Genomic DNA, 16,666 nt, shown 5'->3' on the forward strand with positions numbered 1-16,666 from the left:
GTCTAATTTTGTTAAGGGCAAAGCTCCCATGGTTCAGGATAGTGAGGGTAACATTCTATATCCTGCAAACTATCCTGAGCACAAGATTAGGAAGACTCATGCTAGGAAACCTCATTTTGTTTCTCATCATGCTTTCATGTATAAAAATGAGGCTTCTAGCTCTAGGCATACCACTCATATTAAAATACCTAAAAAGAAAATTCCTATTGCATCAAATGAGCATAATATTTCATTTAAGACTTTTGATGCTTCCTATGTTTTAACTACAATTCAGGCAAAGTAGTTGCCAAATATGTTAGGGGTAAACACAAGAGTCCCAAGACTTGTGTTTGGGTACCCAAGGTGCTTGTTTCTAATGTGAAAGGACCCAAGACCGTTTGGGTACCTAAGAACAAGGCCTAAATTGTTTTGTAGGTTTATGCATCCGGTGGTTCTAGTTGGATAATCGATAGCGGGTGCACAAACCACATGACAGGAGAGAAAAGGATGTTCTCCTCATACGAGAAAAATAAAGATCCCCAACGAGCTATTACATTCGGGGATGGAAATCAAGGTTTGGTAAAAGGTTTGGATAAAATAGCTATATCTCATGACCATTCTATTTCCAATGTTTTTCTTCTATATTCTTTAGATTACAATTTGCTTTCTGTTTCTCAATTATGCAAAATGGGCTACAACTGTCTATTTACTGATATAGGTGTTACTGTCTTTAGAAGAAGTGATGATTCAATAGCATTTAAGGGAGTGCTAGATGGTCAGCTATACTTAGTTGATTTTAATGATAACAAAGCTGAACTAGACACTTGCTTAATTGCTAAGACTAACATGGATTGGCTTTGGCATCGCCGACTTGCCCACGTTGGGATGAAGAATCTCCACAAACTTCTAAAAGGAGAGCATATTTTAGGACTAACAAATGTTCATTTTGAGAAAGACATGATTTGTAGCACATGTCAAGTAGGAAAGCAAGTTGGAGTCCATCATCCACATAAGAACATAATGATGACTGACTGGCCGCTCGAGCTACTCCACATGGATCTATTTGGCCCGATTGCTTACATAAGCATCGGCGGGAGTAAGTACTGTCTAGTTATTGTGGATGATTATTCTCGTTTCACTTGGGTATTCTTTTTGCAGGAAAAATCTCAAACCCAAGAGACCCTAAAGAGATTCTTAAGACGAGCTCAAAATGAGTTCAGATTAAGGAACAAAAAGATAAGAAGCGATAATGGGACATAGTTCAAGAACTCTCAAATTGAAGGATTTCTTGAGGAGGAGGGCATCAAGCATGAGTTGTCTTCTCCCTACACACCTCAACAAAATGGTGTAGTGGAGAGGAAAAATAGAACTCTACTGGACATGGCAAGAACCATGCTTGATGAGTACAAGACACCGGAACGGTTTTGGGCTAAGGCGATTAACATCGTCTGCTACTCCATCAACCGGTTATATCTTCATCGAATCCTCAAGAAAACATCGTATGAACTCCTCACTGGTAAAAAGTCCAATGTTTCATATTTTAGAGTCTTTGGGAGCAAATGCTTTATTCTTATTAAGAGAGGTATAAGTTCTAAATTTGCTCCTAAGGTTGTAGAAGGCTTTTTATTAGGTTATGACTCAAACACAAGGGCATATAGAGTCTTTAACAAATCCACTGGATTAGTTGAAGTTTCTTGTGACATTGTGTTTGATGAGACTAATGGCTCCCAAGTGGAGCAAGTTGATCTTGATGATTTAGATGATGAAGAGGCTCCATGCTTCACACTAAGGAACATGTTCATTGGAGATGTGTGTCCTAAGGAATTCGAAGAGCCTCCACAAGCACAAGAACAACCATCATCTTCCATGCAAGCATCTCCACCAACTCTTGACGAGGATCAGGCTCAAGATGATGAATATGAAGATCAAGAGCATGAGTCACCTCAAGATGAGGACATGGATCAAGGGGGAGATGAAAATGATCATGACAAGGAAGATGACCAAGAAATAAGGGATTAAATACCGCCACACCCAAGAGTCCACCAAGCAATTCAAAGAGATCACCCCGTCAACTCCATCCTTGGTGACATTCATAAGGGGGTACCTACCAGATCTCGAGTTGCACATTTCTATGAGCATTACTCTTTTGTGTCCTCTATTGAGCCATACAGGGTGGAGGATGCACTAAGATATCCGGATTGGGTGGTGGCTATGCAAGAGGAGCTCAACAACTTCACAAGGAATGAGGTATGACATTTAGTTCCATGTCCTAATCAAAATGTTGTAGGTACCAAATGGGTATTCCGCAACAAGCAAGATGAGCATGGTGTGGTGACAAGAAAAAAAGTCCAACTTATGGCCAAAGGTTATTCACAAGTTGAAGGTTTGGATTTCGATGAAACTTATGCACCCGTAGCTAGGCTTGAGTAAATTCGTATATTACTTGCCTATGCTACTTACCATGGCTTTAAGCTTTATCAAATGGACGTGAAAAGTGCCTTCCTCAATGGACCTATCAAGGAAGAGGTCTATGTTGAGCAACCTCCCGGCTTTGAAGATAGTGAGTATTCTAACCATGTCTATAAACTCTCAAAGGCACTTTATGGGCTCAAACAAGCCCCAAGAGCATGGTATGAATGCCTGCGAGATTTCCTTATCACTAATGGCTTCAAAGTCAAAAAAGCCGATCCTAGTCTCTTTACTAAAACTGTCGCAAAAGACTTGTTTATATGCCAAATTTATGTTAATGATATTATATTTGGGTCTACTAACAAATCAACTTGTGAAGAGTTTAGTAGGATCATGATACAGAAATTCGAGATGTCAATGATGGGGGAGTTGAAGTATTTTCTTGTATTTCAAATCAAGCAACTCCAAGATGGCACATTCATCAGCCAAACCAAGTACATTCAAGATATACTTAAGAAGTTTGGAATGAAGAATGGCAAACCCATCAAGACACCCATGGGAACCAATGGGCATCTTGACCTCGACACTGGAGGTAAATCCGTAGATCAAAAGATATACCGGTCGATGATAAGTTCTTTACTCCTCTTATATGCATCTCGATCGGATATTATGCTTTCTGTATGCATGTGTGCAAGATTTTAGGCAAATCCTAAGGAAGTTCACCTTAGGTCCGTGAAAAGAATCATGAGATATTTAGTTTACACTCCTAAGTTTGGGCTTTGGTACCCCAAGAGATTGACCTTTTATCTAATTGAGTATTCCGATACCGATTATGCCGGATGTAAGATAGATAGAAAGAGCACATCAGAGACTTGTCAGTTTCTAGGAAGATCCCTGGTGTCATGGGCGTCAAAGAAACAAAACTCCGTAGCTCTTTCCACCGCCGAAGCCGAGTACATTGCCGCAGGCCATTGTTGTGCGCAATTACTTTGGATGAGGCAAACCCTTAGGGACTATGGCTACAAGTGGAGCAAAGTCCCTTTGCTATGTGATAATGAGAGTGCAATCCGCATGGCGGACAATCCCGTTGAACACAGCCGCACTAAGCACATGGACATCTGGTATCACTTTCTAAGAGATCATCAACAAAAGGGGATATCGAAATTGCCTATATTAACACCCACAACCAATTAGCCGATATCTTTACCAAGCATTAGATGAGAAAACCTTTAGCAAACTTAGGAATGAGCTAAATATACTTGATTCTCGGAATTTTGATTGAAACATTGCACACATAGCTCATTTACATACCTTTGATCATATCTCTTTCATTTGGTGCAAATGCATATTTCTTATTTTTCTTGTGCCAACGATAAGACTAATGTGCTTTCAAGTGTATTCCTATACTTAGTCATAGATCGAAAGAGAAATGGAGTTTTCGGCAAAGACAACATTTTCACTCAACTATAACGGTATCATTTACCCTTTGCCGGTAGTCCACAAACTCTCAATGGTATAACCCTTCACTCGTATTCATTTTACCATTAGTGAGAAAGTATTAGGCCCCATAAGGGGAGAGAATACTAAAGGGCTCTCAAGTTCTCCGTTTTTGGCGCTTAATGCCAAAGGGGGATAAAATATTAAGCCCAAAGCAAAAAGACCGCACCACCATTCAAAATTTCAAAAATAAGTATTTCAAATGGTATTTGATCAAAATGAATTTTCAATTGGTATGTGAAGAAAATTTCTCAATTAGTATCTTCAAAACTTCACATTAAGTTTGAAAGAATTTCAATTAGTAAGTATCTAACTTTCAACTCATATGTAAGAGAAAATTTCCAAATGGTATCTATTTCAAAACCCTCCTGAAAGTTAAGGGGAGAATTTCATTCAGGGGGAGCTTTTATGTAGTCAAAGGAAAAGCATTTGAAACAGGGGGAGAAATTTCAAATCCGAAAAATGCTTCTTGCAATCATATTCCTATACCTTTGACTATCTGCAAAAGTTTTTGAATATATTTCCAAAAGATTTGCAAAAACAAAATCAGTGGTGCAAATGTGGTCCAAAATATCAAATAAAAGAAAGCCAAACCATTCACTCTTATTCATGTGTTTAAAATCTTTCATTGGTTTAATTCTAAGTAACCTATGCACAATCTTCTCAATTGCAAACTAGTTACATTTCTGCACTTCATATTTGCTTTGGTTTGTGTTGGCATCAATCACCAAAAAGGGAGAGATTGAAAGGGAAATAGGGTTAACCATTTCCTACAATTAATTTTGGTGTTTGATGACCAACGCAAACACGTGGACTAAGTAGTTTGTCTAGATATTATCTATTACATGTGTATAAGGTTAAACACAAACCAATAAAGAAATCTGGTTAGGGATACAATCAAAGATGGAGCAAAGAACTTAACTGTGCTGAAAAATGGCGCACCGGACTGTCCGGTGTGCCACCGGACAGTGTCTGGTGCACCAGGGCCGTACAACTCCAAACCAGCCACTCTCAGGAATTTCAGGGCGCGCTCCACTATAATTCACCGGACTGTCCGGTGTGCCACCGGACTGTCCGGTGCGCCAGCCGAGCAATGTGTCACACCCGTTTCCCAAGGGCAGAGCCAGGTGCATAGCATATGTGTGCCAGGATCTATTTCCACACATATGTTGACGTCACAAGTGTAATATATCAAAAGAACAATGCATAAAAGCGTAAATAAGATTATATTAACATATTACACTTCGAACAGACATAATGTCTTAACCTTTATTCATCAAAGTACAACGAAACATGGACATCCATCCACAGGAAGATGACCGGGGGTATCACTAGACTAGCATCCATGGAGTTCAGCATCATATCTTCATCTACAAACTTCTGATCAAAATTAAGCAAGGGTGATCTCACTTATGGTCAGGGCTCAGCAAGTGGGGGAAAAACTAATGCAAGGTAACAAGGTGGGGCTAAGGTTGAGCAGTAAGCATTTTAGTTGGTCAACATTTTATTAACACATGTCTTACTAATAAGTGTGAATCCCAAGTATTCCCATTAAACAAAGGTATAAGAGTATATCAAAAACACTTAAGTGAAACCACTTAAGCAAACCATTGGTAGATCATCAGATCTCGATTTATTTTCATCTTTAAGTTCAATTATCATGTGAGGAGTCCAGGCTGCTCATAACCGTGAGCACGGCTGATATATCAGTTTTACACTCTGCAGAGGTGGTGCATCTTTACCCATGTGTCGGGGACCATAATTAGGGGTACCCTCAAGACCCCTAAATCTCAGCTGGTAACCCCCATCAGCACAAAGCTGCAAAGGCCTGATGGGTGCGATTAAGTCAAGGATCGATCCATTCAAGGGACACGATCGTGCCTCACCCGAGCCTAGCCTCGGGCAAGGGAAGCCGACCCCGGAGAACCTACGTCTCGCTCGAGGACCCCCCTCCAGCAACGGACACACTATCGGCTCGCCCGAGGCCGAGTCTTCACCGAGAAGCAACCTTGGCCACATCGCCATGCCGACCGACCAAATCGCAGGGGCATTTAATGCAAAGGTGGCCTGACACCTTTATCCTGACGCACGCCCTCCAGTCGACAGAGCCGAAGTGACCGCAGTCACTTCGCCGCTCTACTGACCGGTCTGACAAGAGGACAGCGCCGCCTGCGCCGCTCCGACTGCTGAGCCACCCGACAGAGTGAAGCTGACAGCAGCCAAGGCTGGCCTCGGGCATCATAGGAAACTCCGCCTCGCCCGACCCAAGGGCTCGGACTCGGGCTCAGCCCTGGAAGACGATGAACTCCGCTCCGCCCGACCCAGGGCTCGGACTCGGGCTTAGCCCCGGAAGACGGCGAACTCCGCTCCGCCCGACCCAGGGCTCGGACTTGGGCTCAGCCCCGGAAGACGGCGAACTCCGCTCCGCCCGACCCAGGGCTCGGACTCGGGCTCAGCCTCGGAAGACGGCGAACTCCGCTCCGCCCGACCCAGGGCTCGGACTTGGGCTCAGCCCCGGAAGACGGCGAACTCCGCTCCGCCCGACCTAGGGCTCGGACTCGGGCTCAGCCCCGGAAGACGGCGAACTCCACCTCGCCCGACCCCAGGGCTCGGACATGGGCTCAGCCCCGGAAGACGGCGAACTCCGCCTCGCCCGACCCCAGGGCTCGGACATGGGCTCAGCCCCAGAAGACGACGAACTCCGCTTCGCCCGACCCCAGGGCTCGGACTCAGCCCTAGCCTCAGCCGACGGTCTCCGCCTCGCCTGACCTAGGGGCTCGGACTCGACCACGGCCACGGAAGACAGACTCGACCTCGACCTCGGAGGAGCCTCCACATCGCCCAACCTAGGGCACGGACCGACCACGTCGACAGGAGGCGCCATCATTACCCTACCCCGAGCTGACTCAGGCTACGGGGAGCAAGACCGGCATCCCATCTGGCTCGCTCCGCCAGATAGGCAATGATGGCGCCCCACACGCTCTGTGACGACGGCGGCTCTCGGCCCCCTTACGGAAGCAAGAGGACGTCAGCAAGGACTCGACAGCCCCGACAGCTGTCCTTCCACCAGGCTCCAGCGCTCCTCCGACGGCCACGACACCACATGAACCGGGTGCCAAGACCTCTCCGGCTGCCACGATGGCATGTACTTAGGGCGCTAGCTCCCCTTCGCTAGACACGTAGCACTCCGCTACACCCCCATTGTACACCTGGATCCTCTCCTTACGCCTATAAAAGGGAGGACCAGGGCCCTCTTACAGAGGGTTGGCCCGCGCGGAGAAGGATGGGACGGCGCTCGCGCAAGGCCGCTCGCTCCCACTCCCGCGTGGACGCTTGTATCCCCCTACTGCAAGCGCACCCGACTCAGGCGCGGGGCTAACACGAAGGCCGCAGGATCCACTCTCTCACGCCTGCCTCTCTCCGGCTGCTTCCTTTCCCCCCTTCGCGTTCCGCCTTGCGTCGACCCATCTGGGCTGGGGCACGCGGCGACAATTCACTCGTCAGTCCAGGGACCCCCTGGGTTTCGAAACACCGACAGTTGGCGCGCCAGGTAGGGGCCTGCTGCGTGTTGACGAACAGCTTCCCGTCAAGCCCCAGATGGGCAGTCTCCAGCAACCTTTCCGGCCCGGGACGGTGCTCCGTTTCGGGAATCTTGAGTTCATGTCCCTCGACGGCAGCTACGACATGATACTCCTTCCCCCACCGTGCGACAGCGGCAATGGCGGTCGACAACCCGCTCGCCGGCGGGGAAATCGACGACGCCTTCCCCACGTGGTGGAAGGACGACATTCGGGCTTGTCCCGTCCCCTCCCCCACCGACGGAGGAGGAGGCGGGGCAACTAAGGCCAAGCGGGAAGCGGCACCTCGTTGGCTGTCGAGCGAGTCGACGGCGCCGGCGCCCCAACGGAGGGCGCGTCGGGCATCGATCTCGCGTCTGAGACGAAGACGAGTGCCGCCTCCCCGCAACACGCCAATCTCAAGCAAACGCACGACGCCAGCACGCTCGCGAAGGGCTTGCTAGGCGTCACCCTCGTACCTGAGACAACGGTGCAGTCAGTCCCAGACGCGACCTCGTCACCGACCGACGACCGAAAGGTACCGACCGATTCCCATCTCATGTCTTTCGGATTCGGCCTCGACCCACCAAGCGAATCTGCTTCGGTGAGCACTCTCTTAGAGGCGAGTCAAAACCCTCTGGGGTATCGTGTGCGGTCACCCTGGGACCGACTGACGGCCGACTCGACCTACGAGCCCTCGGGGTTCGAGGGGAAGATGGCGAGCCCGACCTCTGTTGGGATTTCTCCGGACTTGGTAACCCCAGTGCCGTGCGGGACTTCATGACCGCATGTGACTACTGCCTTTCCGACTGTTCCGACGGCAGCCGCGGCCTCGACAATGAGGACCGCGACCCAAGTCATGAATGTTTCCACGTCGATCTAGGGGGTCCCGGCGAAGGCAACCATCTTGGTATGCCGGAAAACGGTGATCCCCTAGGCCCGTGCCTCGCGTTGACATCCTTCGGGAGCTAGCTGTGGTCCCCGTCCCGGCGGGGGGTCCTGACCCACAGCTCGAGCAAATCCGCGAGAGGCAGGCCAGGATCGACGAGGGAGCAGGAATGCTTGTGCCGATCCGCCGGGACATCGGGCAGGAATGGGCGGTCCAACCCCCGGCCGGAGAAGCGCGTCATCCCCCCAGGACATCCAGCACCGCATCGCCGACGACGTCAGGGTGAGGCCGCCGCCGGATTCCAGAGGAGTCGGCCAGAACCTGGCTGCAGCGGCAATACTCCTCCGCGCGATGCCGAAGCCATCAACCACCGAGGGGCGGCGTATCCAGGGAGAGCTCAAGAATCTCCTGGAGGACGCCGCGGTCCGACGGGCCGAAAGCTCTGCCTCCCGAAGGCAGGGGTTCCCCTCAGAACATCGCGCTGCGACTTCCCGATTTATGCGGGAAGCCTCGGTCCACTCCGGGTGCACGCGCAACACAGCGCCTGCGGCCCTGGGTCGCCTCGGCAACGAGCGCCATCATCACAGCCGTCGGGCCCACCTCGACGACAGGGCACGCCGAGGCTACCACCCCAGGCGTGGGGGACGCTACGACAGCGGGGAGGATCGGAGTCCTTCGCCCGAACCACCCGGTCCGCAGGTTTTCAGCCGCGCCATACGACGGGCACCGTTCCCGACCCGGTTCCAAACCCCGACTACTATCACAAAGTATTCGGGGGAGACGAGACCGGAACTGTGGCTCGCGGACTATCGGCTGGCCTGCCAACTGGGTGGAACGGACGATGACAACCTCATCATCCGCAACCTCCCCCTGTTCCTCTCGACACCGCTCGAGCCTGGCTGGAGCACCTGCCCCCGGGGCAGATCTCCAACTGGGACGACCTGGTCCAAGCCTTCGCCGGCAATTTCCAGGGCACGTACGTGCGCCCTGGAAACTCCTGGGATCTCCGAAGCTGCCGCCAGCAGCTGGGAGAGTCTCTCCGGGACTACATCCGGCGATTCTCGAAGCAGCGCACAGAGCTGCCCAACGTCACTGATTCAGATGTCATCGGCGTGTTCCTCGCCGGCACCACCTGCCGCGACCTGGTGAGCAAGCTGGGTCGCAAGACCCCCACCAGGGCGAGCGAGCTGATGGACATCGCCACCAAGTTCGCCTCTGGCCAGGAGGCGGTTGAGGCCATTTTCCGGAAGGACAAGCAGCCCCAGGGCCGCCCACCGGAAGATGTTCCCGAGGCGTCAAATCAGCGCGGCGCCAAGAAGAAGGGCAAGAAGAAGTCGCGAGCGAAACACGACGCCGCCGACGCGGGACCTTGTCGCCGCCGCCGAGCACAAGAACCCTCGGAAACCTCCCGGAGGTGCCAACCTCTTCGACAAGATGCTCAAGGAGCCGTGCCCCTATCATCAGGGGCCCGTCAAGCACACCCTTGAGGAGTGTGCCATGCTTCGACGACACTTCCACAAGGCTGGGCCACCCACGGAGGGTGGCAAGGCCCTCGACGACGCAAAGCAGGAAGATCACAAGACAGGAGGGCTCCCCGAGGTCCGCGACTGCTTCATGATCTACGGCGGGCAAGTGGCGAACGCCTCGGCTCGGCACCGCAAGCAAGAGCGTCGGGAGGTCTGCTCGGTAAAGGTGGCGGCACCAGTCTACCTAGACTGGTCCGACGAGCCCATCACCTTCGACCGGGCCGACCATCCAGACTACGTGCCGAGCCCGAGGAGATACCCACTCGTTGTCGACCCCATCATCGGCAACGTCAGGCTCACCAAGGTCCTCATGGATGGAGGCAGCAGCCTCAACATCATCTACGCCGAGACCCTCGGGCTCCTGCGGATCGATCTGTCCTCGGTCCGGACGGGCGCTGCGCCTTTCCACGGGATCGTCCCCGGGAAGCGCGTTCAACCCCTCGGACAACTCGACCTACCCGTCTGCTTCGGGACGCCCTCCAACTTTCGAAAGGAGACCCTCACGTTCGAAGCGGTCGGGTTCCGAGGAACCTACCACGCAGTGCTGGGGAGGCCATGCTACGCCAAGTTCATGGCCGTCCCCAACTACACCTACCTCAAGCTCAAGATGCCGGGCCCCAACAGGGTCATCACCGTCGGGCCCACGTACCGACACGCATACGAATGCGATGTGGAGTGCGTGGAGTACGCCGAGGCCCTCACCGAATCCGAGGCCCTCATCGCTGACCTGGAGAGCCTCTCTAGGGAGGCGCCCGACGTGAAGCGCCACGCCGGCAACTTCGAACCAGCGGAGACGGTCAAGTCCATCCCTCTCGACCCCTGCAACGACGCCTCCAAGCAGATCAGGATCGGTTCCGAGCTCGACCCCAAATAGGAAGCAGTGCTCGTCGACTTTCTCCACGCAAACGCCGACGTTTTCGCGTGGAGTCCCTCGGACATGCCCGGCATACCGAGGGAAAGTCGCCGAGCACTCTCTGGATATCCGAGCTGGGGCCCGACCCGTGAAGCAACCTCTGCGCCGATTCGACGAAGAAAAGTGCAGAGCCATAGGCGAGGAGATCCACAAGCTACTGGCGGCAGGGTTCATCAAAGAGGTATTCCATCCCGAATGGCTTGCCAACCCTGTGCTTGTGAGAAAGAAAGGGGGGAAATGGCGGATGTGTGTAGACTACACTGGTCTAAACAAAGCATGTCCAAAGGTTCCCTACCCTCTGCCTCGCATCGATCAGATCGTGGATTCCACTGCTGGGTGTGAAACCCTGTCTTTCCTCGATGCCTACTCAGGGTATCACCAGATCAGTATGAAGGAGTCCGACCAGCTCGCGACTTCATTCATCACGCCTTTCGGCATGTACTGTTATGTTACAATGCTGTTTGGTTTGAGGAATGCGGGGGCAACGTACCAGCGATGCATGAACCATGTGTTTGGCGAACACATCGGCCGAACGGTCGAGGCCTACGTCGATGACATCGTAGTCAAGACGAGGAAGGCCTCCGACCTCCTTTCCGGCCTTGAAGCGACATTCCGATGTCTCAAGGCGAAAGGCGTGAAGCTTAATCCCGAAAAGTGTGTCTTCGGGGTCCCCCGAGGCATGCTCTTGGGGTTCATCGTCTCCGAGCGGGGCATCGAAGCCAACCCGGAGAAGATTGCAGCCATCACCAGCATGGGGCCAATCAAGGGCTTGAAAGGCGTACAGAGGGTCATGGGATGTCTCGCGGCTCTGAGCCGCTTCATCTCCCGCCTCGGCGAAAGAGGTCTGCCTCTGTACCGCCTCTTAAGGAAAGCTGAGTGCTTCGCTTGGACTCCCGAGACCGAGGAAGCCCTCGAGAACCTGAAGGCGCTCCTCACGAACGCGCCCATCTTGGTGCCCCCCGCTGCCGGAGAAGCCCTCTTGATCTACGTCACCGCAACCACCCAGGTGGTTAGCGCCGCGATCGTGGTTGAGAGACGAGAAGAAGGGCATGCATTGCCCGTCCAGAGGCCAGTCTACTTCATCAGTGAGGTACTGTCCGAGACCAAGATCCGCTACCCGCAAATCCAGAAGCTACTGTATGCGGTGATCCTGACACGGCGGAAGTTGCGACACTACTTCGAGTCTCATCTGGTGACTGTGGTGTCATCCTTCCCCCTGGGAGAGATCATCCAGTCCCGAGAGGCCTCGGGTAGAATTGCGAAGTGGGCGGTGGAGATCATGGGCGAGACAATCTCGTTCGCCCCTCGGAAGGCCATCAAGTCCCAGGTCTTGGCGGACTTCGTGGCTGAATGGGCCGACACCCAGCTCCCGACGGCTCCGATCCAACCGGAGCTCTGGACCATGTTTTTCGATGGGTCGCTGATGAAGACGGGGCCGGCGCAGGCCTCCTCTTCGTCTCGCCCCTCGGGAAGCACCTACGCTACGTGCTACGCCTCCACTTCCCGACGTCCAACAACGTGGCTGAGTATGAGGCTCTGGTAAACGGGTTGCGAATCGCCATCGAGCTAGGGGTCCGACGCCTCGACGCTCGGGGTGACTCGCAGCTCGTCATCGACCAAGTCATGAAGAACTCCCACTGCCGCGACCCAAAGATGGAAGCCTACTGCGATGAGGTTCGGCGCCTGGAAGACAAGTTCTACGGGCTCAAGCTCAACCACATCGCCCGACGCTACAACAAGACTGCGGACGAGCTAGCTAAAATAGCCTCGGGACGAACAACAGTTCCCATGGACGTATTCTCCCGAGACCTGCATCAACCCTCCGTCAAGACCGAGGACACGCTCGAGCCCGAGGCACCTTCGGCTCCACCCGAGGCACCTTCGGCTGAGTCCGAGGTATCCTCGGCTCAGTCCAAGGTACCCTTGGCCCAGTCCAAGGTACCCTCGGCTCGGTCTGAGGTACCCTCGGCCCAGTCCGAGGTACCCTCGGCACGGTCCGAGGTACCCTCGGCTCAGCCCGAGGTACCCTCGGCCCCCGAGGGTGAGGCACTGCGCGTCGAGGGGGAACCGAGCGAGGTCACGCCTAATCAAAGCTGGCAGACTCCGTACCTGCAATATCTCCACCAAGGGGAGCTGCCCCTCGACCAAGCCGAAGCTCGGCGGTTGGCGCGGCGCGCCAAGTCTTTCGTCTTGCTGGGAGATGGGAAGGAGCTCTACCACCGCAGCCCCTCAGGCATCCTCCAGCGATGCATTTCCATCGCCGAAGGCCAGCAGCTCTTGCAAGGGATACACTCGGGGGCTTGCGGCCATCACGCAGCACCTCGAACCCTCGTTGGAAACGCCTTCTGACAAGGATTCTACTGGTCGACGGCGGTGGCCGACGCTACTAGAATTGTCCGCACCTGCGAAGGGCGTCAGTTCTACGCGAGGCAGACCCACCTGCCCGCTCAGGCTCTACAGACCATACCCATCACCTGGCCGTTTGCTGTGTGGGGTCTGGACCTCGTTGGCCCCTTGCAGAAGGCACCCGGGGGCTACACGCACCTGTTGGTCGCCATCGACAAATTCTCCAAGTGGATCGGGGTCCGGCCCCTAAACAACATTAGGTCCGAACAGGCGGTGGCGTTCTTCACCAACATCATCCATCGCTTTGGGGTCCCGAACTCCATCATCACCGACAACGGTACCCAGTTCACCGGCAGAAAGTTCCTGGACTTCTGCGAGGATCATCACATCCGAGTGGACTGGGCTGCCGTGGCTCACCCCATGACGAATGGGCAAGTGGAGCGAGCTAACGGTATGATCCTGCAAGGACTCAAGCCTCGGATCTACAACGACCTCAACAAGTTCGGCAAGCGGTGGATGAAGGAACTCCCCTCGGTGGTCTGGAGTCTGAGGACAACGCCGAGCCGAGCCACGGGCTTCACGCCGTTCTTTCTAGTCTATGGGGCCGAGGCCATCTTGCCCACAGACTTGGAATACGGTTCCCCGAGGGCGAGGGCCTACACCGACCAAAGCAACCGAGCCAACCGAGAAGACTCACTAGACCAGCTGGAGGAGGCTCGGGACATGGCCTTACTACACTCGGCGCGGTACCAGCAGTCCCTGCGACGCTACCACGCCCGAGGGGTTCAGTCCCGAGACCTCCAGGTGGGCGACCTGGTGCTTCGGCTGCGACAAGACACCCGAGGGCGGCACAAACTCACGCCTCCCTGGGAAGGGCCGTTCGTCATTGCCAAGGTTCTGAAGCCCAGAACATACAAGCTGGCCAACAGTCAAGGCGAGGTCTGCGGCAACACTTGGAACATCCAACAGCTACGTCGCTTCTACCCTTAAGATGCTTTCAAGTTGCTCGTATACCTCGTTCACACACCAAGTCTGGTCATCAAGGAAGGGTCAGCCTTGCCTCGGCAAAGCCCGACCCTCCCTCGGGGGCTAGAAGGGGGCAACCCCCTCTGCGTCAAAATTTTCCTCGAAAAAAGAAAAAAAATCTTTTCTGCCAGAATGCCTTTCGTGCTCTTCGACTACTTCAAAAGTGGATCCTGAAAACGACGGAGTACACGTAAGCAGCCAAGGCTAACCGAGCCAAGGGACTCCTACGCCTCCGGGATACGGATACCTCACTCATCACCTTCTGTGATAAGTAACTCGCGTTCGGATAAGTGACTCCGCGGACCGAACAAGTCTTCATGCTCGAGAGCTCCTCTGCCGAAATGATTTTTCGGGCCTTCTCGACTGCGTCGGTAACAGAACCCTATGGACGAGTAAGAGCGCGCGTAAGCGGCAAGGCCGACCGAGCCGAGGGATTCCTACGCCTCCGGGATACGGATACCTCACTCATCGCCTTCCGTGAAAAGCAACTCTCGCCCGCACAAACAATTCTGTTACCGACAAATGAGTCCGGATACTCGAAACAAGAGGAAAAGAAACGCAGCTTTACAACACGACGACGGTGTGTTTAGGCCTCGGCGGCCGCAGAAAACATATACACACTACAAGACAACCTGATATTGCAGGCTCGGACGTCGACAGCCGAAGGGGGCAGCAGCACCCTCGGCATCAACTACACCTTCGGCAGGGTCTGACCTAGCCTCGGACGGCAACGCGGTCGGAGGGTCCCCACTCTGAAGGACGACATCAGCACCACACCCGGGCCATCGCTGCCAGAGTCTTCTTCGAAAATCCGGCCCAAGCAGGCGGCTCGGCCGGCCACCCCGAGGCCTCGGCCAGCTGACCCCCAAAGACATCAGCTCGGCTTGTGGCCTCGGCAGCTCAACTCCGGCGTCGGCTCCGCCAGTGGACGACCCGGCCAGGCTCTGGCCAACTACACCTCCTTTTCGAAACCAACTCTGCCTCCGTCTGTGCTGACACCGCTACCTCCGGCTTCGGCTCATCGAAGGGCGGCCGAGGGGTTCCTTTAACTAAGCAAGAGGGGCCTCGGACAGCAAGGCCGACCGAGCCGAGGGACTCCTAATCCTCTGGGATACGGATACCTCACTCGTCACCTTTGCACGAGGCAACTCACGCTCGGTGAAGCGGTTCAGATAATCGACAAGGCGAGCCTTAGTGCCCGAAATGAAGAAAAAACATGGCTCCGTGCCGAAAATACGTACACGTTCAGGCCTCGACAGCCGCATTGAACAAGACACCGGCATTCAAGGTGCTATTACAAACGGAACTCCGGTTCCGACCCCACAGCAGCAGCCACGATCCCAGTACGGGCGCGGCCACCGGAAGGCTTTCGTTCGCGTCCCTACTCAAGGGACGTGAAACAGACATCAAAGCCAAAGAGCCGGGGGCCGGCCCATGGGCGGCGCCGACGGCCTCAATGAGGGGGGAGCTTTTTCCGGCTGCCACCACATCAGCACGGACGGTGACGTCCACCTCTCCACCAACAAGGCGCGCCGGCAGGTCCCCACTCTCGTCCTCGCCGCGAAAGCCAGGAGGAGGACGGAATGTTGCATCCTAGCTGGACAGCAACAGTTCGCCTTCCCCGGCATGGCTGGAGGACGCCTCCTCCGCAAGGCTGGAGGATGGTTTCCACCACCAGAAGCTGGAAGAGGAGGTGACCAGCCGGCCCGTGCAGGAGGTAGAGCTCCGGCTTAGCCTGGCCTCCACCCCAGCGAGGATGACGAACATCCTTGAAGCTGAGGGCGGGACCAAGATCGCAGCCCGGCTCGCTTCTCCCCGCCATCAAGCTGGTGGCCACCGTCTTGGGTGACCACCGGCGAGGGGATGCAGCCGGGCTGCATGATGAAAATCCTTGAAGCCGAACGATGGCTGAAAGGTACCAACTTCCACGAAGTTGCGTTCCTCCGACGACAAGACGGAAGGATTCCGGGCGTCCCCCGCCCGGGGGCTCGGAAGGTGGGAAGACACGATGCATGAGGGGAGCGCGAAGACATGGTTGCCTTTCAAGGGGGTCACCCTCCTTTTAAAGGCGACTCTCCCCACTTGCGCCCTCAGCCGTTGCGGGTTGAGTCTTCTCCAACACGCTCCAAGATTCTCCCCCCACGGCGTGGGGGCTGGGTCCCACACGTCATGCAAGCCGGTCCAGGGGAGAAGAAGCCAAACCGCCACGCGTGCGTGGTGCATGCAACCACCCGGCGGTTACAAGCACTCCTCCACTTTCGCCCAGACCAGCGGGTGAAAGGGCGGACGGCCATGCAGGCGGCATGCAACCGTGCCAAGTGGGCACGCCCCCTCGACTCCAATGCGCCCAGCATGGAGGTCCAGGCCCACGCGTCATGCAACCGGCACGCCGGTTGCTACGTGTGAGCAACTGCACTGCCACTCACGCCACTACCGCGCCTCCTCGACTGCAGAGTCAATACCGCGACTCGAGGCAACCCTGCAGTGCCAGCCAAGCGCGACGGTCAAATGCGGTCAAAATTGG

Source organism: Zea mays, chromosome 1, assembly GCF_902167145.1.
Source record: "Zea mays cultivar B73 chromosome 1, Zm-B73-REFERENCE-NAM-5.0, whole genome shotgun sequence".
NCBI lineage: Eukaryota > Viridiplantae > Streptophyta > Magnoliopsida > Poales > Poaceae > Zea > Zea mays.